This window comes from Psammomys obesus, unplaced genomic scaffold (assembly GCF_907164565.1).
Source record: "Psammomys obesus unplaced genomic scaffold, mPsaObe1.curated_primary_1811, whole genome shotgun sequence".
Taxonomy (NCBI): Eukaryota; Metazoa; Chordata; class Mammalia; order Rodentia; family Muridae; genus Psammomys; species Psammomys obesus.
The window spans coordinates 334,983-357,566 of record NW_026590412.1 but is presented as its reverse complement, the minus strand read 5'-3'; positions in this window follow the sequence as shown (position 1 = coordinate 357,566).

Sequence of the window (22,584 nt, the reverse complement as noted above, 5' to 3'; positions counted from 1 at the left end):
CACACACACACACACACACACACACACACACACACACACACACACACTTACCTATTCTTTAAAAATGAAAGAGGCCAGAAAGATGAAGTCATGATGTCAGAATCTGAGTGCGTCTGCCTTAAAGTTTTAGGACAGAATCTATTTTAAACTTCTTTTCTCATTTCTCGAGAAACCAGAAAACTTTAACATTTTTTGACTTGAAAACAAAAACACATCATTCTGGCTTCTACCCATCTTCACATAAATCTAATTCTTGTTTCTCTTTTTGTGTCAAATTTATATCTTTTTCCCCTTAAAACGCAATTACTCTATGAATGTAGAGGGTCAAAGTTAAGGTTGAAATTCTTTTTTTTTTTTTTTATAATAGACCAAGTTTATTTGGGTTTATGGTTCCAGAGGGATAAGAGTCTGTCACCTGTCACAACAGACAGACGTGGATGGCAGCAAGCAGCAGGCTTGGCGGAATGAAGCTGAGAGCTCACATTTTAAACTGCAAATATGAAGCTGAGGCACTGCAAATGACAGAAAGAAGTCTTTAAACTCTCAAAGCTCCTCCAGTGTCATACTACCTCCATACTACCTGTTCAATCAGTGCCACTGCCTGAGAAACATATGCGTTTATATGAGATATTATCATTCAAACCACTATATTCCACTACCGGAAACCCATAGATCAACTTATGGGTCATGACCCTTTAAATGGAGTCAAATCTCCTTTTCACAGGGATCACCAAAGACCATCCTCCATAATAGATATTTACATTACAATTCCTAACAGTAGCAAAATTTTAACTATGAAGTAGAAATAAAAGTAATTGTATGGTTTGGGGTCACCACAACAAGAGGAATTGTATTAAAATGTAAAAGCGTTAAGAAGGCTGAGAACCACTGCCATAGAGTAAGGGCAATTTCATATTGTAAAACTGATTCAGTCCAGCTCAAAAGTACTCATAGTCTTTCAGTCTCAATGCTGCTTAAAAGTTCAGGGCAATCTTTTAATTCTAACTTACTGTAAAAAAAAAGCAGGTTACGTGATGACAACATATAATAGCATAAAATATGTATTACCATTCCAAAAGGTAGGAAAAGAGGCATAAACCAGCTATACTCGAGCAAAGCAGAGCAAACACCACGTCCTTTATCTCTATATCTGTTATTAAAGGGCTTAGATGGCTCCACTCCTCCACTTTTTATATCTGAGCATACATCTCTCTTGGCCAGGTTTCACTCCCTGTCTGGAGCTCTCTTTGGCAGATATCCCACTGTTTTGGCACCTCCTATTTTGGGACAAGCCAGACTTTACTTTTACAGTTTTATGCAATGCCCATTTCAGACCCTCTTGTACTGACTAGACTCAGCAGCTCTCTGAAAGCATGAAGAGATTATGTATAACCCATTCATTCACCTTCTCTTATGCTTCTAAAGCCAGCACCATGTGGATGACATCTGCCAACCCTGGCTGTCAGTGTGGAATGGGGCCTGGACTCCTTGAATCCCATTGGCAGCAGAACTTTTATCCAGTGTTTTCTAAGAGCAGAAAGTGCCTTACCCCTCCTTTTGCAAGTCAGATGATCACTTGGGTGAGATATTGCTCCCCTGATACCTTTCCCTTAATTCCAATGTTGAGCTGGCGTTTCCTTTCAGGCTCTGATGTCCTTATCTCTTTCAGCAGAAGCCTTAGATGCAACTTTAAGCGTCCTGGTGCTCTTTTTCTCTTCAAACAGTACATTTGTATTTCTCTTTGGCCTGCTTGCTCTGTCTCATTGTAGAACTTCATAAGTCATTAATAAAAAGCATGATTTAATACTATGCTGCCCTTAAATTGCTTCCAAAAAGCTGACATTCAACCAAGGTTGAAATTCTTAACTTATTTCTATCTGCAAAGTCTGTGTTTCAAAATAAATTCACATTCACAGACACCAGGGGTTGGGATTTTCTCACATATGTTAGGAGAGTCTACAATTCAACCCCTTCCTGATGGCATAAAAAAGAATCAAGTTTGATAAACATGATGAAGCTTTATTATTCTGAGGTGTGAATTAGTAAACAAAAATTTTCTAATTATACCATGTTAATTTTACTCACAAAACATACTACAAAAAAGAAAGAAAAAACATAGTATATGATTTAATCTTTTTTTTAAATTTGAGATAGGATCTGAAACAGCTCAGGTTGGCTTCAAACATGTGATGCAGCAGAAGATGACATTAAACTCCTGAGCCTCCCACCTTTATTTCCCAGTTGCTTGATATTACAGTTCTAAAATTTATTTTTAGTTTTATTTATGTATATAAGCCATATCTTAAATGATAATGTCCACCATAGGATCATATATTTCAGCTGATGGAAATGTTTGGGAAGGACCAGGAGATGTGTCTTTTCAGGATAAGATATGCTACTGGACGTGGAATTTAAGGTTTTAAAAGCCCATGACATTCATTCCCAATTAATTTTTTTCTCTCTCTCTGCCTGATGGCTGTTATTTCAATATGTAAGCTCTTTGCTCCTCCTCTAGTGATACGTTTGCCTGCCTGCTGCCAAACTCTCTCCATGATGGTGATAGACGCTATTACAGTCTCAAACTGTAAGCCACTAATTAAATGCTTTCTTTTATAAGTTACCTTGGTCATTTTGTCTTTTCATAGTAATATAAAAGTAATTAAGACAATATCTTTGTATGATATGGGAGGTAGGCATGTGTGCCACAATTCATGTGTGGAGGTCAAATGGTTGAATTACTCCTTCCACATTTTTTTTGCTGGTGAGCTGGTTAGTTTTATGTCAACTTGATGCAAGCTATAGTCATTTTAGAAGAGGAAATCTCAATTGAAAAAATATTACCACTAGAGTGGCCATGAGCAAACTCAGGATGAAACAGTATGGTCACTAGCATAGCAGGATGTCCCTAAAGGTACAATAAGTGGTACTCACATGCTGGTGAGTATAGACAAAGAAACACGGTATATAAAAAGAAAATTATTATCAACCCCCCAAAGTTCTTGTGATCATAGTTATGACCATCCTACTTGTAACTCCATAGAACTCCACTCCACGGAATGTTTCTTTCCATTTTAAAACAATGAATCCTGAAATATAATACTCCTTTGTTACTGCCTAGTTTTTCAATATTATGTGTTAATATTCCAAGTATCAATACTTTCCTTTTACCATATACTGTGTCACTATATAATTATGTGAGACTTTATTAGTAAGTCATAATATTTACACATAATTTGAACTGCTTGAAGATTTAGTAATTATGAACAATGTTAGTATTACCATTAATACATACATATTTGCATATATATGGTCACATTGACTTTTGGTATTTATGTAAGAATGAAATGACGAGGTAATCAGTAAATATTGTGAAACATTTTTTGCAAAGAAGCTGTATTAACAGTCTTATCAGGAGTGTTTGAAAATTTCAATTGCTCCATATCCTTGACAAAATGTGACATTATTACTTTAATTTTTCATTTAACTAAAGAAAAGCATTATATAATTTGAAATAATTGATGACATATAAGAAGTAAGACAATTTTTAAGAAGTCTAGACATGCTAGGCGCAGTGCTACACTCCTGTAAAACCAGTACTTGGGGACACAGAGGTAGGCAGATCTCTGTGAGGATAGCCTGGTCTACAAAGTGAGTCCAGAACAGCCAAGGCCACACAGAGAAATCCTGTCCCAAACAAACAAACAATAAAGTAGAGAGGTGATGACATGCAAGCCATAGAATAGTAATACTGGGTGGGCATAGAGTAAATAATATTTTCAACATCATATTAGTGGTTTTGAAATCTAGTCCTTGCAATATTTATATAAAGAATTAAATATTTAAGTATAGCTGCATATTGGAAGGAAAACGCTATCAGATTTGAGAATATAATATAATGGGATGAAAAATGGGAGGTAGGAAGAAATGGAAAATAAATTATATATCTCCATCTCACAGGGTTTGTAGTAAAGCATAATTGCTAAAAGCTGATATTACATGAAAAAAGTTTCATGGATATAGCCTTTTAATTCATAAAAACAGAAAATCCTGAAGAACAACAAAATTAAGGAAGAACATGAATAGAATTAAATTTTCATTGTTTTCATAAAAGGTAGTAAAACGTTATTACATCTGATAGTAGTATTCTACCTGCCTTCCCATTGCCAATTTAAGTTTTAAATCCTCATTTTTATATTGTAGGCACTAAATAATAATATGTCCTTGACACACAGACTGACTATAATTATACTTCTGGTAAGTACTAGGATGAGAACTTGAAGTGAATCATACTAGCCTTGAAGCTTAAGCTCTTTCTTCGTATGCTATACAGATTCTCCTTAGAAGTTCATGTGTGCTCATAGAGATATGCAAATAATATGCAAATATAGGACTGCCTGTAAGTGCAAAATAATTTTGAAGTAACACTGATATCTATTATGAGATGGCATTAACAAATTTATATAAGATCACATATTACAAGAATAATAAATATTGAAATGAAATAGATTCATGTGTTTTGATATGAATAGATGTTTCAAAGAAAAGGTTGATTGAAAATAAAAAATAAACCAGACACCTGTAATCTTAGCCCTCAGTGGCGTAGAGGCATGTGGATCTCTGAGTTGGAGGTCAGGCTGGTCTATTAAGAGAGTCCAAGACAGCAAAAGCTACACAGAGAAACCTTGTCTCAAATAACAAAGCAAACAAAAAAGAAAGATAAAAATAAAGAAAGAAACTTAGAAATGTCCCAGCAGGTAAAGTGCATATAGCACAAGGACGGACTTGAGTTTGATTCCAAGCACCACATTAATAAAAAATAAGCCAGGCATGGTGGCACATACTTGTGTACTAGTCTTTGCAGTCCTAGGGATATAGGGACCAGAGGATCCCTCAGGATCATTTGCTAGCCAGCCTAGCCTAATCAGCCAGCCTCAGATCCCATTGAGAAACCCTGTCTGCAAAAACAAGGTGTATGGTACCTGAGAAACGACACCTGATATTGACCTCCACACACCACACATCTGTGCACATGATTTGTACACACACACGCACGCACGCACGCATGCACACACACACACTCGTACATATAATCAGGTATACAGATATACAAAGGGAAAAATAGAAAAATTATATAAGGTTGAATATAATATGGTTCTGTTTATTAATGTTCAATAATATAAAAAAACAAAAATCTATCAAAATATAGATCAAAGAAAGAAACAATGGTGATTAGCTCTATAAAGAAAGAGAAATAATTTAATTTAGAAGAGTGCAAACAAATAACAACTCTAAATACATCATGTATCAAGAAAACAATATGACAATGAATTATAATAGGTAATTGTACTATTATTTGCCTTCTCTTTGTGTGTAAAATACAAAGAATCTATAAAACAAATGCATAGGCAGAAAATAATTGAGAAAAAGAAAATGTGTAATATTGGAACTTTCCATTGTAGACTAATAATATTAGAAATGATTATCTTCATTTAAATGTTTTTTAATATTTTAAATATATATTTGTATTTCTAGTTTCCAATCGCATATATAAAGCAGTTAAAAATCATCATATTTCTTCCATTTTCATAAGAATAAGATATCATAAGCGAACTGCAAATCTATGACTCATTTTCACAGCTTTCAGTAACTTGAGATTACACAGCAAAACTGCCGTCTCATAGACTGCAGATGCACATGATTCTGAGAATCACAATTTACCAGGAAGAGAAGCTGATATTGGAGCATAGTAGGAAAACAAGACATAACTGACTGATTTCTGGAGATGACTGAGAATTAGACCAAAATCCCTTGTAAGTGACTGTATTTTTAAAATAAAAGACTACCAGTGTGTGTGTGTGTGTGTGTGTGTCTTTTAAGAACCCATTCAAGTTCTTATGGTGAATAATGGATAAAATTCACTTGTGTTTCAGGTGTGGAAGGTGGCACTAGGAGTAACTATTTTATAAAAATAATGTCCAATGTACTTTTTTCCCTTATCAATAACCTGGCCTCAAAAGAAACTACTTTACCTATAGCCTAGTTGATCTGGGGGAAGGTAGAGGGCTCCATTCTCAACAATTCTTGCTTTTCTTACCACAGGGAAGATGAATCCTGGGAAGCACTTGTGAAAGTTACATTTCATTTCCCCCATTAGATCACTTGTGCCCTGCTAATCCCCTCTTTATTACTCCCCTAATACCTACCACATCAATTTCACTTTCATTGCTTCTGCAGTTACTTCAAGATATGTAGTCACATGGGATAATTTGGGGTGAAGATTCCAATGAAAGAGGACATGTACCACTTGTCTTTTTGTGTCTGTGTCATCTCACTGTTTTTTTTTTTATGTGTTCATCCACTTACCTTCAAATTTCATTATTTAATTTTTCTTTACATATTAATAGCATTATCTAGTGTATATGTACCACATTTTCATTATCCATTCATCAGTTGAAAGATATTTAGATTTTTTTCTATTTCCTAGTTATTGAAAGTAAAGCAGCAATGAATATGACTAAGCAAGTATCTTGGGAGTAGAATACTTTACTCACATGCCAAGGACGTGTACACATGAGATTTAGTTTTAGCTTTCTGAGAATTCTCCACTCTGATTCCAGAATAGATGGACCCTTTGAAATCCCACCAATAGTGAATGGGTGTTACCTCTTTCCTATATCCCCCTAGCATCTTTTGTCAGTTGTTTTGTTGATCTTTATACTTAGACTGGGACATGGTTAAATTTCAAAATTGTTTTGATTTGCAAAATTTTTGAGATATTTTGTGGTCATATTTTTGTTTTTATTATTCTTTTCAGAGCTCTCAGTTCAGTTTCTGGCCCATTTAATTATTTTAAGTTTTGTATTTATTTAATAACTTCATAGCCTGATTCCAGCCCCTACCTTCTCACCTCCTAATCCCACCCTCATGGCTGCTTTCTCCATTCCCTCCTCACCTTCCCAGAGAAGGGGAGACCCAAAGGGGTACCAACTGACTCTGGCACCACAACTCACAGCAGGACTAAGTGCATCCCCTCCCACTGAAGCCAGACAAGGAAGCTCAACTAGAGAAAAGTGATCCAATGGCAGGCAACTACTCTCATTGTTAGGGAACTCACATGATTACCAAGGTGCACATCTGCTACATATGTAGGGGATGTAGGTCTAGCCTATGGATGTTCTTTAGTTGTTGCTCAGTTTCTGTGAGTTCCCATGGGCCCAGGTTAGCTCATTCTGTAGGTCTTCTTGTAGTGTCTTTGACCCCTTTGGCTCCTTCTATTCTTCCTCCCACTCTTTTACAAAACTCCCTGAGCTCTACCTATTGTTTGGCTGTGGGTCTTTACATATGTTTCCATCAGCTGCTGGGTGATGCCTTTCAGAAGACAATTGTGCTAGGCACCTTTCTGCAAGCTTAGCAGTGTATCATTGACAGTGTCAGGGGCTGGCTCTCTCCATTGTGGTGGGTCTCCCCTTGAGCCAGTCGTTAGCTTGCCATTCCCCCAATCTCTGCTCCATCTTTATCCCTATACTTCTGGTAGGTGAGAAATTTTGGGCCAAAGGTTTTATGGGTGAGTTTGTGTCCCCCTTCCTTCACTGGAAGTTTCACCTGGCCACAGGAAGTGGCAACTTCAGTGTCTATATTCCCTGATGCTAGGAGTCTCAGCTAGAGTCAACCCAATAGACTTGCGGGAGCCTTCCCTGTCTCAGAGATGCCCCCACCACCAATTTCCAGTCTCTCTCCTGTTCCTTTCTCGCTTATCCCCACTCTCTCTTCATCTGATCCTTCTTTCACCCCCCTCCCTTCAGCTGATCCCTACTCTATTATCTTCCTCACCTCTCCCACTCAGTTTGGCTTTCCTTGACAGATTGTAGCATGGTTATTTTGTATTTTGTGGCTAAAATCCACTGATAAGTGAGTATATACCATGTGTGTCTGTCTGTGTTACCTAACTCAGGATTATCTTTTCTACTTCTATTCATTTGCCTGCCAAATGCATGGTGTCTTTGTTTTTAATAGCTGAGTAGTATTCCATTCTTTAAGTGTACCATTTCTTCAGTTGAGGGACATCTAGATTGTTTCCAGTTTCTGGCTGTTACAAATACTGCTGCTATGAACATAGCTGAACAAATGTCTTTGTGGTATGGTGGACCATCTTTTGGATATATGCTTAGCAGTGGTATAGCTGAGTGTTGAGATAGACTTATTTCCAATTTTTTGAGAAACATCCAGATTGACTTCCACATTGGTTTTACAAGTTTGCATTCTCACCAGCAATGGAGGAGTATTGCCCTTGCTCCACATCCTTCCCAGCATGTGCTGTAATTTGGGTTTTTGGTCTTATAAGCCTGTTTTTTTTAGTTAGGATTATTTGCTTGTTTATATTTTTAATAATTAAATTTATTTATTTATATTAATTAAAGTTTATTCACTTTGTATCCCCCCATAAGACCCTCCCTTCTCCCCTCCCAGTCTCGTCCTCCCTCCCCCTTCTTCACGCATGCCCCTCCCCAAGTGAACTGATAGGGGAGGTGCTCCTCTCCTTCCTTCTGATCTTAGTCTATTTTTTAATATTTAGCTCTTTGGTTTTTGAGTTCTTTATATATTCTATATATTAATCTTCTGTCAGATGTATAGGTGCTTTTCCAGATATTATTCTTCTGTCAGATGCAAAGGTGCTTTCTTGTTCTGTGACTTTCTCTTCAATTTATTGTTTCTTTAGCTGTTTAGAAGTTTTTTGGTTTTACGAAGTCCCACCTGTCACCTTTTGGCATTACTTCTTGGGCAAATGGAGTCCTATTCAGAAAGTCACTTCTTACACCTATATCATACAGGGTAATGCATAGGTTTCTGCTAGGTTTCAGCCTTTCAGGTTTGACATTTAGCTCTTTGATCTATTTGGTGTTAGTTTTGTGAAAGTTGATAGGTACTGGCTTAATTTCATTCTTCCACATGTGAATATCCATTCTGACCAGCAGCATTAGCTGATTCTCTCTTCTCATTATGTTTTTGGTACTTACTCAACAAAAAGAGAATTCATTTCCTGATAATTGAATCCTACCCAAATACCCAGGATTAGTGAAGTTGTGGATCATGGAGGATCCTACAATCACAAATTTACTAAAAGAGTGTACTCCCTAACAACATTTTAAATAATTATCCTTGTACTCACAGATAAGTAGTTTTCACTCATCATCAAGGATTTTTTTTTTGTGCTAGAAAGAGACTATTGCAGAAAACCACAATAAATAAAAATACAGAGTTGTGGAGCCCAGTCCCAACTGATACATCTACAATACAACTCCCACACCCAAGGGTCTGAGAACATTGTGGAAAAGGGAGTGGAAAGACTGTGAAAACCAGTTTTCTGTGAGATTGTGTCTTCAAGGAATATCAGAAGTTACAGTGGTAAAGTCTTATCAACTCCTCTGCCTAAAGAGCTGAGCAAGGACAACAAATACACCTGCCAAAGTGGATATTCTACTTTGGGTTTCAGCCTTAAACAACTAAGCAATTCTTAGAGCAAAAGAAATCATGTTTCATGGGGAAGAGCACACCAACTGGTTATCTAATACCAAATGGTCATTGAAAACATGTATACATGTAACAGACATACATACAAGTAACATTATTCAGACTGAGCAGGTTGTTCATATGTATTTAGTAACACATTTACATTTATCTTTCCTTTTAACTATATAATACATATGTAACAAAAATTAATAAAATAAATGATTAAAAAACACTAACATTAAGAACTAAAGAAGCTGAAAAGCAGCAAACCAAGTAATCCACTTAAAAAAATGAGGAACAGAGCTAAAGAGAGAATTCTCTGTAGAAGAATATCGAATGGCAGAGAAGCACTTAAAGAAATGGTCAACCTCATTAGCCATTAGGGAAATGCAAATCAAAACAACCCTGAGATTTCACCTTACACCCATCAGAATGACCAAGATCAAAAACTCAAGTGACAGCACATGCTGGAGAGGTTGTGGAGAAAGGGGAACCCTCCTCCACTGCTGTGGGAATGTAAACTTGTACAACCACTCTGGAAATCAATCTGGCACTTTCTCAGACAACTAGGAATAGCACTTCCTCAAGATCCAGCCATACCACTCCTAGGCATATACCCAAAAGAGGCTCAAGTACACAAAAAGGACATTTGCTCAACCATGTTTGTAGCAGCTTCATTTGTAATAGCCAGAAGCTGGAAACAGCCCAGATGTCCCTCAACTGAAGAATGGATGCAGAAATTGTGGTACATCTATACAATGGAGTATTACTCAGCAATGAAAAATAAGGAAATCATGAAATTTGCAGGTAAATGGTGGGACCTGGAAAGGATCATCCTGAGTGAGTTGTCCCAGAAGCAAAAAGACACACATGGTATATACTCATTCATATAAACATACAACATAGAATAAACCCACTAAAATCTGTACATCTAAACATACTAAGCAAAAGAGAGGACCCTAACTAAAAATGCTCAATCCCCATCCTGAAAGGCAAAGAGGATGGACATCAGAAGAAAAAGAAAACAGGAAACAACCTAGGAACCTGCCACAGAGGGCCCCTGAAAGCCTCTGCCATGCAGACTGTGAAAGCAGATGCTGAGCCTGATGGCCAACTGACGGGCAGAGTGAATAGAATTTTATGTAAAAAGTGGGAAATAGTAAGAGCTGGAGAGGACAGGAACTCCACAAAGAGAGCAACAGAACAAGACAATTTGAACACAGGGAACTTCCCAGAGACTCATACTCCAACCAAGGACTATCCGTGGAGATAACCTAGAACCCTGACAATGCAGCCACTTCTGATGAGAACTGATAGACTATGATCAGAAAGAAGGAGAGGAGGACCTCCCCTATCAGTGGACTTGGCGAGGGGCATGCATGCAGAAAAGGGGGGAGGGTGGGACCGGGAGGAGAGGAGGGAGGGGCTTATGGGGGGATACAAAATGAATAAAGTGTAATTAATAAAAGTTAAAAAAAATACTAACATTAGTTGATATTTTCCACCACGACACCACTACTACTCTAAACATTAAAAAATAGCCTAATTCCTTACCCCTTGCCAGGTTAACATAAAACAAATGACCTACTCATCTAAATTCTTTTTTAAATTAAATTTTAATTTTTATATTAATTACAATTTATTTACTTTGTATCCAAAATGCAGCTCCCTTTCCTATCCCCTCCCAATCCCACCATCCCTTCTTCTTCTATGCCCCTCCCCCAGTCCAATGATAGGGGAGGTCCTCCTCCCCTTCCTTATGACCCTAGTCTATCAGGTGTCATCAAGACTGGTTTCACTGTCTTCCTCTTTGGACTGGTATGGCTGCTCTCCCTCAGGTGGATGTGATGAAACAACCAGCCCCTGAGTTCATGTCAGAGACAATCCCTGTTCCCATTACTAGGGAACCATCTCGGACACTGAGCTGCGATGGGCTACATCAGTGCAGGGGTTCTAGATTATCTCCATGCATGGTCCTTGGTTGGAGTATCAGTCTCAGAAAAGACCCCTGTGCCCAGATTTTTTGGTTCTGTTGCTCTCCTTGTGGAGCTCCTGTCCCCTCTAGGTCTTTCTATCTCCCCCTTTTTTCATAATATTCCATGCACTCTGCCCAAAGTTTGGCTATGAATCTCAGCATATATTTTGATACCTTGCTCGGTAGAATCTTTCAGAGGCCCTCTGCAGTAGGCTCCTGTCCTGTTCCCTGTTTTCTCCCTCTTCTCATGTCTATCCCCTTTGCCTTTCTGAATGAACCTTGAGGATCTTACCCAGGGTCTTCCTTCTTGATTACCTTCTGTGGGTTTACATATTTTAGTATGATTTTCCTATATCACATGTCTAATATCCACTTATAAGTGAGTATATACCATGTGTGTCTTTCTGTTTCTGAGATACCTCACTCAGGATGATCTTTTTTAGATCCCACCATTTGCCTGCAAATTTCATGATATCCTTGTTTTTAATTGCTGAGTAGTATTCTATTGTGTAAATGTACTACAATTTCTGCATCCATTCTGCAGTTGAGGGACATCTGGGTTGTTTCCAGCTTCTGGCTATTACAAATAAATCTGCTGTGAAGATAGTTGAGCAAATGTCCTTGTTGTATACTTGAGCATCTTTTGGATATATGTCTAGGAGTGGTAAAGCTGGATCTTGAGGTAGCACTATTCCTAATTGTCTTAGAAAGCACAAGATTGATTTCCAAAGTGGTTGTACAAGTTTACATTCACACCAGCAATGGATGAGGGTTCCCCTTTCTCTATATCCTCTCCAGCATGTGTTGTCACTTGAGTTTTGATCTTAGTCTTTATGATGGGTATAAGGTGAAATATCAGGGTATTTTTGATTTGCAGTTTCCTGATGACTAAGGATGTTGAGCATTTCTTTGTTTCTCTGCCATTTGACGTTTCTCTATTGAGAATTCTCTGTTTAGCTCTGTACCCCATTTTTTAATTGGATTACTTGATTTGTTGTTTTTCAACTTCTTTAGTTCCTTATATATTCTGGATATCAGCCCTCTTGTCAGATATAGGGTTGGTGAAGAACTTTTCCCAATCTGTAGGCTGTCATTTTGTTCTGACAACAGTGTCCTTTGTTTTACAGAACCTTTTCACTTTCATGAGGTCTAATTTATATCAAGTACACAACAAGGACATTTGTTCAACCAGGCTTGTAACAACTTTATTCATAAGAGCCAGACTAGGGAAGGGACATGTTGTGGGGAGAGAGAGGGAGGGTGGAACTGGGAGGAAAGGAGGAAAGAGGCTACATACCAGACACAAAGTGAATAAATTTTAATAAATAATAATAGTAATGCAGAAAACAGAATAAAATGAAGCTAAAAGGTTTCTGCACAGCAAAAGAATTGAGCAGAGTTCAAATAGAGGCAACATAATGGGGAAAATATTTGCCAAGTATATACCTGATGAGAGGTAAATATCTAGAATCCAAAAAGAACTTTAAAAATTAGAACAGAAAAGAAATGATCTAATCAGCGAATGGACTAATAAATTGAACAGAGTTCTCAAGAAGAACAAAAACAAATAAAAATATGAAAATATATTGGTTCAAGTCAAAACTATATTGAGATTCCATCTTACTTCAGCCTGAATGGCTGCCATTAATTAGGTTTACCAGCCTATTTACATTTAAATATGAAATATAATCAAGTGAAAAGGGTTTTTTTTAATTTCTTGAAGAATAGAAGGCAGCATATTATTTTGAATATAGCCAACTCCTATAAAGTTCAACTCCAAAGCTGAGAGGATTATCAACTTCACTTCTTGTTAGTGCAAACTATATAGCAGTTATGTCCAGTAAATCTGCTCTCCTAGGCAACCATTCTCTTGGATTAAGATATGTTTCTTTTTTTATTAGTAATTATACTTTATTCATTTTGTATCCCCTCATAAGCCCCTCCCTCCTCCCCTCCCGATTCCACCCTCCCTCCCCTTTCTGCATGCATGTCACTCCCCAAGTCCACTGATAGGGGAGGTTCTCCTGTCCTTTCTGATCTTAGTCTATCAGTTCTCATCAAAAGTGGCTGCACTGTCCTCTACTGTGGCCTGGTAAGGCTGCTCCTCCCTCAGGGGGAGGTGATCAACGAGCAGGCCAATCAGATTATGTCAGAGGTAGTCCCTCTTCCCATTACTATGTAACCCACTTGGACACTGAACTGCCATGGGCTACATCTGTGGAGGGTTTCTAGGTTATCTCCACGAATAGTCCTTGGTTGGAGTATGAGTTTCTGGGAAGTTCCCTGTGTTCAAATTATCTTGTTCTGTTGCTCTCCTTGTGTAGTTCCCATCTCCTCCAGCTCTTACTATTTCCCACTTCTTACATAAAATTCCATTCACTCTGCCCATCAGTTGGCCATCAGGCTCAGCATCTGCTTTGACAGTCTACACTGCAGAGGCTTTCAGAGGCCCTCTGTGGCAGGTTCCAAGGTTGTTTCCTGTTTTCTTCTGGCTTTCAGAGGCCCTCTGTAGCAGGTTCCGAGGTTGTTTCCTATTTTCTTTTTCTTCTGATGTCCATCTTTGCCTTTCAGGATGGGGATTGAACATTTTAGTTAGGGTCCTCTCTTTTGCTTAGTTTGTTTAGATGTACAGATTCTAGTCTGTTTATTCTATGTTGTATGTTTATATGAGTGAGTATATCACATGCGCGACTTTTTGCTTCTGGGACAACTCACTCAGGATGATCCTTTCCAGGTCCCACCATTTACCTGCAAATTTCATGATTTCCTTATTTTTCATTGCTGAGTAATACTCCATTGTATAGATGTACCACAGTTTCTGCATCCATTCTTCAGTTGAGGGGCATCTGGGCTGTTTCCCGAAATGGAGGAAGATATGTTTCTTAACAGGATTATTTGGTGTGTTGGTGTCTAATTTCCTTGAGTTCTTTATATTTTCTGAATATTATCCCTTTATTGGATTTAGGGATAGTGAAAATTTTCCCAGTCTGTAAGCTGTCATTTTGTTCCATGGACAGTGTCCTTTGCTTTACTGAAACTTTTCAGTTTCAGGAGTTCCCATTTATTAATTGTTGATCTTAGAGCCTGTACAGAGCTAAGTAGAGCTGTATAATATAGGATTGCCATACTAAAATCTACAGACCTAAAGAAGCAGACCTACAGATATAAAGGAGGACCCTAGGGAGGATGCTTAAATTTCATTCTAAATGGCAAAGTGGATAGATATCAGAAATGTTGGAAGAGAGGGGACAGGATGGGAGCCTACCTTGGAGGATCCCCTGAAAGGCTTCACCCAACAAGGGATGGAAGCAGATTTTGAGACTCACAGCCAAACTTTGGCAGAACACAGGGAATCTTATGGAAGAAGGGGGGATAGAAAGACACAGAGGGGACAGGAGCCCCACAAGGAGACCAATAAAACTAAACATGCGGAGCCCAGGGGGTACTGAATAGAGGGATGTACTAACCAAGGACCATGCATGGAGAGGACCTAGAACCCCTGCTCAGATGTAAACAATAGGCAGCTCTGTCACCATATCGGTACCAGAGTAAGGGGAAGAGGGGCTGTCTCTGTCATGAACTCAGTTGCCTGCTCGTTGATCACTTGCCCCTGGAGATGCAACCTTGTCAGGGCACAGAGGAAGAGCATCCAGGCAGTCCTGATGAGACTTGATAAACTATGGGTAGATGGCAGAGGAGGAGAACTCCCTCTTTGAGGGGAAAGAGATGGGGAGAAGAGAGAGGTTGGGTGGGACTGGAAGGGATTGAGGGAGGGGATTTCAATATGGATATATCATTATCAATTTGTGAAAAATTTAAGTCCCTTTTAAAAGAAAAGATTTATTTACCATAAAATAAAAGACATGTTATTTCACATGAATTAGATTTGGGAATCCTCCACTGGTTTTATGTATCTAGCCCATGGAAGAGGGGTGTGTGTGTGTGTGTGTGTGTGTGTGTGTGTGTGTGTGTGTGTGTATGTGTATGTGTGTGTGTGTATGGTGGGGGAAGAGACTGAATTTCATCCATGCATGTAGTACTGAAATATCACACCAAATCTCTTGAATATGTTCAACTAAGACAGGCACCCAAGGACTGCAAAGAACAGGAGAAATGGTCTCCTCCAGGGAAAAGCTCACCACTTAGATATAAACACCAAATGATCATTCCTGAAAACATACATATTAGAAACATTATACAGACAGAGAAAGTTATATTTAAGAATATGTGTGTGGTATTTATGAATACATATTATTTGTTTAATATGTATTTAGGAATATATATGTATGTATGTATATATAATTAGGAATATATGTATTTATGGAGGTATGTGTATTCACAGGCAAATATGCATGTATAAAACACTTTTTAGTGTCTTTTTTTTAAAAAAAATTTATTGATTTTTACTAATTACAGTTTATTCACTTTGTATCCCCCCATAAGGCCCTCCCTCCTCTCCTCCTGGTCCCAGCCTCCCTCCCCCTTCTTCACGCATGCCCCTCCCCAAGTCCACTGATAGGGGAGGTCCTCCTCTCCTTCTTTCTGATCTTAGTCTATCAGATCACATCAGGAGTGGCTGCATTGTCATCTTCTGTGGCCTGGTAAGGCTGCTCTTCCCTCAGGGGGAGGTGATCAAAGAACAAGCCAATCAGATTATGTCAAAAGCAGTCCCTCTTCCCATTACTATGTAACCCACTTGGACACTAAACTGCCATGGGCTACATCTATGCAGGGGTTCTAGGTCATCTCCATGCCTGGTACTTGTTTGGAGTATGAGTCTCTGGGAAGACCTCTGTGTTCAAATTTTCTGGTTCTGTTGCTCTCCTTGTGGGGTTCTTGTCCTCTCCAGATCTTACTATTTCCAACTTCTTACATAAGATTCCATGCACTCTGCCCAACAGAGGGAGGGGCTTAAGTGGGGATAGAAAGTGAATAAAGTGTAATTAATAAAATAAAATAAAAATGTAACTAATAAAAAGTAAAGAAAGAAAAAAAGAAAGGAAAAAAATGTTTTTTTTTATTATTAAAAATTATAATGTCAGGGATCTATAAAAATCCAAGCAAAGTTAGGAGAGAACAAAGCACACCCTCTTATCCAGAAGGTCGTAAACTGCAAGGTTCACTCTATATGTATTTCTGTTAAAGAATAGGAAACCAGAGTAGTTATAGAAGCTAACAAAATTTTGGATATATGCCTAGGAGTGGTATAGCTGGATCTTGAGGAAGCTCTATTCCTAATTGTCTGAGAAAGTGCCAGATTGATTTCCAAAGTGGTTGTACAAGTTTACATTCCCACCAGCAGTGGAGGAGGGTTCCCCTTTCTTCACATTCTCTCCAGCATGTATTGTCACTTGAGTGTTTGATCTTAGCCATTCTGATAGGTGTAAGATGAAATCTCAGGGTCGTTTTAATAACTAACAACATTGAACATTTCTTTTTTAAAAAAATATTATTTTTTAATATTAATCACAGGTTATTTATTTTGTATCCCAGCCATAACCCCCTCCCTCATTCCCTGCCATTCCCACCCTCCCTTCCTCATCTCCTCCCAGTCCCTTTCCATGTTCATTGATAGGGGAGGGCCTCCTCCCCTTCCATCTGACCCTGGATTATCAGATATCTCCAGGACTGGCTGCAATGTCCTCCTTTGTGGCCAGCAAGGCTGTTCCTCCTTTGGGGAGAGGAGGAAGTAAAGGAACCAGTCATTGAGTTCATGTCAGAAATAGTTCCTGTTCCCCTTGCTAGGAAAACCCACTTGGATACTAAGCTACCATGGGCTACATCCGAGCAGGGGTTCTAGGTTGTATCCATATGTGGTCTTTGGTTGGAGTGGTTGGAGGAACAGTCTCAGAGGACTTCTGTGCCCTGATATATTTGGTCCTTGTGGAGCTCCTGTCCTCTCCCATTCATACTAACTCTTCCTTTTATCATGTGATTCCCTGCACTCTACCAAAGATTTGGTTATGAGTCTCAGCATCTCCTTTGATACTTTGTTAGGTAGAGTCTTTCAGAGGCTCTCTGCAGTAGGCTCCTGTTTTTTTGTTTGTTTGTTTGTTTGTTTTTGGCTTCTCCTACTTCCCATGTACATCGAATTTGTCTTTCTAAGTGAGGATTGATCATCTTACCCAAGGTCCTCTTTCTTGTTTATATTCTTTAGGTGCATATATTTTAGTATAGTTATCCTATCTTATAGGACTATATAAGTAAGTATATACCATGTGTGTCTTTCTGCTCCTGGGATACCTCACTCAGGATGATCTCTTCTAGATCCCACCATTTGCTTGCAAATTTCATGATTTCCTTGTTGTTAATTGCTGACTAGTATTCCATTGTGTAAAAATGCCACAATTTCTGTATCCATTCCTTCATTGAGGGACATCTGAGTTGTTTCTAGGTTCTTGCTATTACAAATAAAGCTGCTACAAACATGATTGAGCAAATGTCCTTGTTGTGTACTTGAGCAGAATAGGAAACCAGAGTAGTTATATAAGCTAACAAAATTTTGGATATATGCCTAGGAGTGATATATCTGGATCTTGAGGAAGCGCTATTCCTAATTGTTTGAGAAAGTGTCAGATTGATTTTCAAAGTGGTTGTACAAGTTTACATTCCCACCAGCAATGGAGGAGTGTTCCCCTTTCTCCACAACCTCTCCAGCATGTGCTGTCATTTGAGTTTTAACCTTTGCCATTCTAATGGGTGTAAGGTGAAATCTCAGGGTAGTTTTAATTTGCATCTTCCTGATGGCTAAGGACATCAAGCATCTCTTTAGATGTTTCTCTGCCATTCTACATTCCTCTACAGAGAATTCTCTGTTTATCTCTGTACCCCACTTTTTTTTATTGGATTGCTTGGTTTATTGCTTTTTAACTTCTTTAGTTCTTTATATATTCTGGATATCAGCCCTCTTGTCAGATCTAGGGTTGGTGAAATCTTTTCCCAATCTGTAGGCTGTTGTTTTGTTTCTGACGACAGTGTCCTTTGCGTTACAGAAGCTTTTCAGTTTCATGAGGTCCCATTTATCCATTGTTGCTCTTAGAGCCTGTGCTGTTGGTGTTCTGTTCAGGAAGTTGTCTCCTGTGTCAATGAGTTTCAAGGTCTTCCCACTTTTTCTTCTAACTGATTTAGTGTATCTGGTTTTATGTTGAGGTCTTTGATCCACTTGGAGTTTAGTTTTGTGCAGGGGCATAAATATGGATCCATTTAAAATTTTCTGCATGTAGACATCCAGTTGGACCAGCACCATTTGTTGAAGATGGTGTCTTTTTTCTGTTGAATGGTTTTGGCTTCTTTGTCCAAAATCAAGTATTCCTAGGTTTTTGGGTTTATTTCTGGGTCTTCTATTCAGTTCCATTGATATACTTTTCTGCTTCCGTGCCAATACCATGCAGTTTTTATTCCTATTGCTCTGTAGTACAGCTTGAGGTCAGGGATGGAGATACCTCTGGATGATCTCTTGTTGTACAGGATCGTTTTGGAAATTCTGTGTTTTTTGTTTCTCCATAGGAATTTGAGAATTTTTCTTTCAAGTTCTGTAATAATTGTATCGGTATTTTGATGGGAATTGCATTGAATCTGTAGATTGCTTTTGGCAGGATGGCCATTTTCCCTATGTTAATCCTACCAATCCATGAGCACGGGAGATCTTTCCATCTTCTAATATCTTCTTCAATTTCTTTCTTCAGAGACTGGAAGATTTTTTCAAAAAGGTCTTTCACTTGCTTGGTTAAAGTCACATTATGTTGTTGATGGGTATTGTGAAGGGTTTCATTTCCCTGATTTCTTTCTCGGCCCTTTTTTCTTGGGTATACAGGAGGGCTTCTGGTTTTTTTGAATTAATTTTGTATCCTGCCACTTTGCTGAAGGTGTTATCAGTTGAAGGAGTTCTTTGGTTGAATTTTTGGGGTCACTCATTTATACTAGACAATGAACATTTCTTTTGTGTGTGTGTGTGTGTGTGTGTGTGTGTGTGTGTGTACAAACTCTCGTATTCAGTTTTATTGAGTATGTGTTTTAAAAAGATTTATTTATCTTATACATTATATATATATTATTTGTTTTTTAATTAATTATTTTTATTTTTATTAATCACAGTGTATTCTTTTCGTATCTTCCCTGTACCTCATTTCTTTAAGTGCTTCTGTGCAATTCTATATTCCTCTGCAGAGAATTCTCTATTTAGCTCTGTACACGATTTTTTTATTGGATTACTTGTTTTTAATTGGATTACTTGAATTGTTGTTTTTTAACTTCTTTAGTTCTTTGTATATTCTGGATATTAGCCCTCTGTCAGACATAAGGTTAGTGAAGATCTTTTCCTAGTCTGTAGGATGTTTTTTTTTTTGTTTGTTTGTTTGTTTGTTTGTTTGTTTTCTCTTTCTGGCGAGAGTGTCCTATGTTTTTTTTTCTTTAATTTTATTTTTCTTTTTAGTTACATTTTGTTAACTCTGTGTCCCTGCTCCCTCATTCCCTCCCCAATCCCACACTCCCTCCCTGGTCTCCTCCCTTCCCCTTTCCAAGTCCACTGATAGGGGAGGACCTCCTCCCCTTTCATTTGACCCTGTTTTATCAGGTATCTTCAGGGCTGGCTGCAAAGTCCTCCTCTGTGGCCTAACAGGACTGCTCCTCCCCTGGGGTGGGGAGGTCAAAGAGCCTGCCCTTGAGATGATGTTAGAAATAGTCCTTGTTCCCCTTACTTTGGAAAACTACTTGGTTACTGAGCTACCACAGGCCACATCTGAGCAGAAGTTCTAGGTTATATCCATAGATGGTCCTTGGTTGAGTGTCAGTCTCAGAAAAGACCCTGTGCCCAGATATATTTGGACCTTGTAGAGCTCCTATCCTTTCCATATCATACTAACTCCCCTTCTTTCATATGATTCCCTGCACTCTGCTGAGGGTTTGGTTATGAGTCTTAGTGTCTGCTTTGAAACACTGCTAGGTAGTGTCTTTCAGATGCCTTTTGCGGTAGACTCCTGTCATACGTTCAATGTACATCCCATTTGTCTTTCTAAATGAGGATTGATCATCTTTGCCCTTGTCCACTTTCTTGATTATCTTCTTTAGGTGTGTAGATTTCATTATGTTTATCATATCTTTTAGGTCTATATAAGCGAGTATATACCATGTTTGTCTTTCTCCTTCTGGGATACTTCACTCAGAATGATCTTTTTTAGATCCCACCATTTGCCTGCAAATTTCATGATTTCCTCCTTTTTGATTGCTGAGTAGTATTCCATTGTGTAAAAATACCACAATTTCTGTATCCATTCCTCCGTTGAGGGACATCTGGGTTGTTTCCAAGTTCTGGCTATTACAAATAAAGCTGCTACAAACATGGTTGAACAAATGTGCTTGTTGTGTACTTGAGCAAATTTTGGGTATATGCCTAGGAGTGGTATGGCTGGATCTTGAGGTAGCACTACTCCTAGTTGTCTGAGAAAGCACCAGATTGACTTCCAAAGTGGTTGTACCAGTTTACATTCCCACCAGCAATGGAGGAGGGTTGCCCTTTCTCCACAACCTCTCCAGCATGTGTTGTCACTTGAGTCTTTGATCTTGGCCATTCTGATGGGTGTAAGGTGAAATCTCAGGGTTGTTTTGATTAGCCATTTCCCTGATGGCTAATGAGGTTGAGCATTTCTTTAAGTGTTTCTCTGCCATTCCATGTTTCTCTTTTGAGAATTCTCTGTTTAGCTCCATTCCCCATTTTTTAATTGGATTACTTGGTTTGTTGCCTTTCTGCTTCTTTAGCTCCTTATACATACTGGATATTAGCCCTATGTCAGAAAAAGGGTTGGTGAAAATTCTTTCCCAATGTGTAGGCAGTCGTTTTGTTTTGATGACAGTGTCTTTTGCATTGCAGAAGCTTTTCAGTTTCATGAGGTCCCATTTGATTGTTGCTCATAGAGCCTGTGCTGTTGGTGTTCTGTTTAGGAAGTTGTCTCCTGTGCCAATGAGTTCTAGGCTGTTCCCCACTTCTTTTTCCAACTGATTTAGAATATATGGTTTTATTTTGAGGTCCTTGATCCACTTGGACTTTAGTTTTGTGCAAGGTGATAAATATGGATCTATTTTCATTTTTCTGCCTGTAGACATCCAGTTGGACCAGCACCATTTGTTGAAGATGCTGTCTTTTTTCCATTGAATAGATTTGGCTTCTTTGTCAAATATTGAGTATTCACAGGTGTGTGGGTTCATTTCTGGATCTTCTATGCGGTTCCATTGATCCTCCTTTCTGTTTCTATGCCAATACCATGCAGTTTTTATTACTGTTGCCCTGTAGTACAGCTTGAGATTGAGGGTGGAGATACCTCCAGATGATCTGTTGTTGTACAGGATCATTTTGGAGATTCTGGGTTTTTTGTTTCTCCATATGAAGCTGAGAATCTTTTTTTCAAGGTCTGTAAAGAATTGAGTTGGTATTTTGATGGGAATTGCATTGAATCTGTAGATTTCTTTTGGCAGGATGGCCATTTTCACAATGTTAATCCTACCAATCCATGAGCACGGGAGATCTTTCCAACTTCTGAGATCTTCTTCGATTTCTTTCTTCAGAGACTTGAAGTTTTTCTCAAACAGGTCTTTCACTTGCTTGGTTAGAGTCACACCAAGGTAATTTATGTTATTAGTGGCTATTGTAAAAGTTGTTGTTTCCCTAATTTCTTTCTCAGCCTTTTTGTCTTTGGTATACAGGAGGGCTTCTGATTTTTTTTTTTTTGAGTTGATTTTGTATCCTGCCACTTTGCTGAAGGTGTTTATCAGCTGAAGGAATTCTCTGGTTGACTTTTTGGGGTCACTCATGTATACTATCATATCATCTGCAAATAGTGACACTTTGACCTCTTCCTTTCAGATTTGTATCCCCTTGATCTCCTTTAGTTGTCTTATTGCTCTGGCTAGGACTTCAAGTACTGTGTTGAAGAGATATGGAGACAATGGGCAGCCTTGTCTTGTCCCTGATTTCAGTGGGATTGATTTAAGTTTCTCTCCATTGAGTTTGATGTTGGCTATACGCTTGCTGTATATTGCCTTTACTCTCTTTAGATATGTGCCTTGTATCCCTGATCTCTCCAGTACTTTAAACATGAATGGGTGTTGGA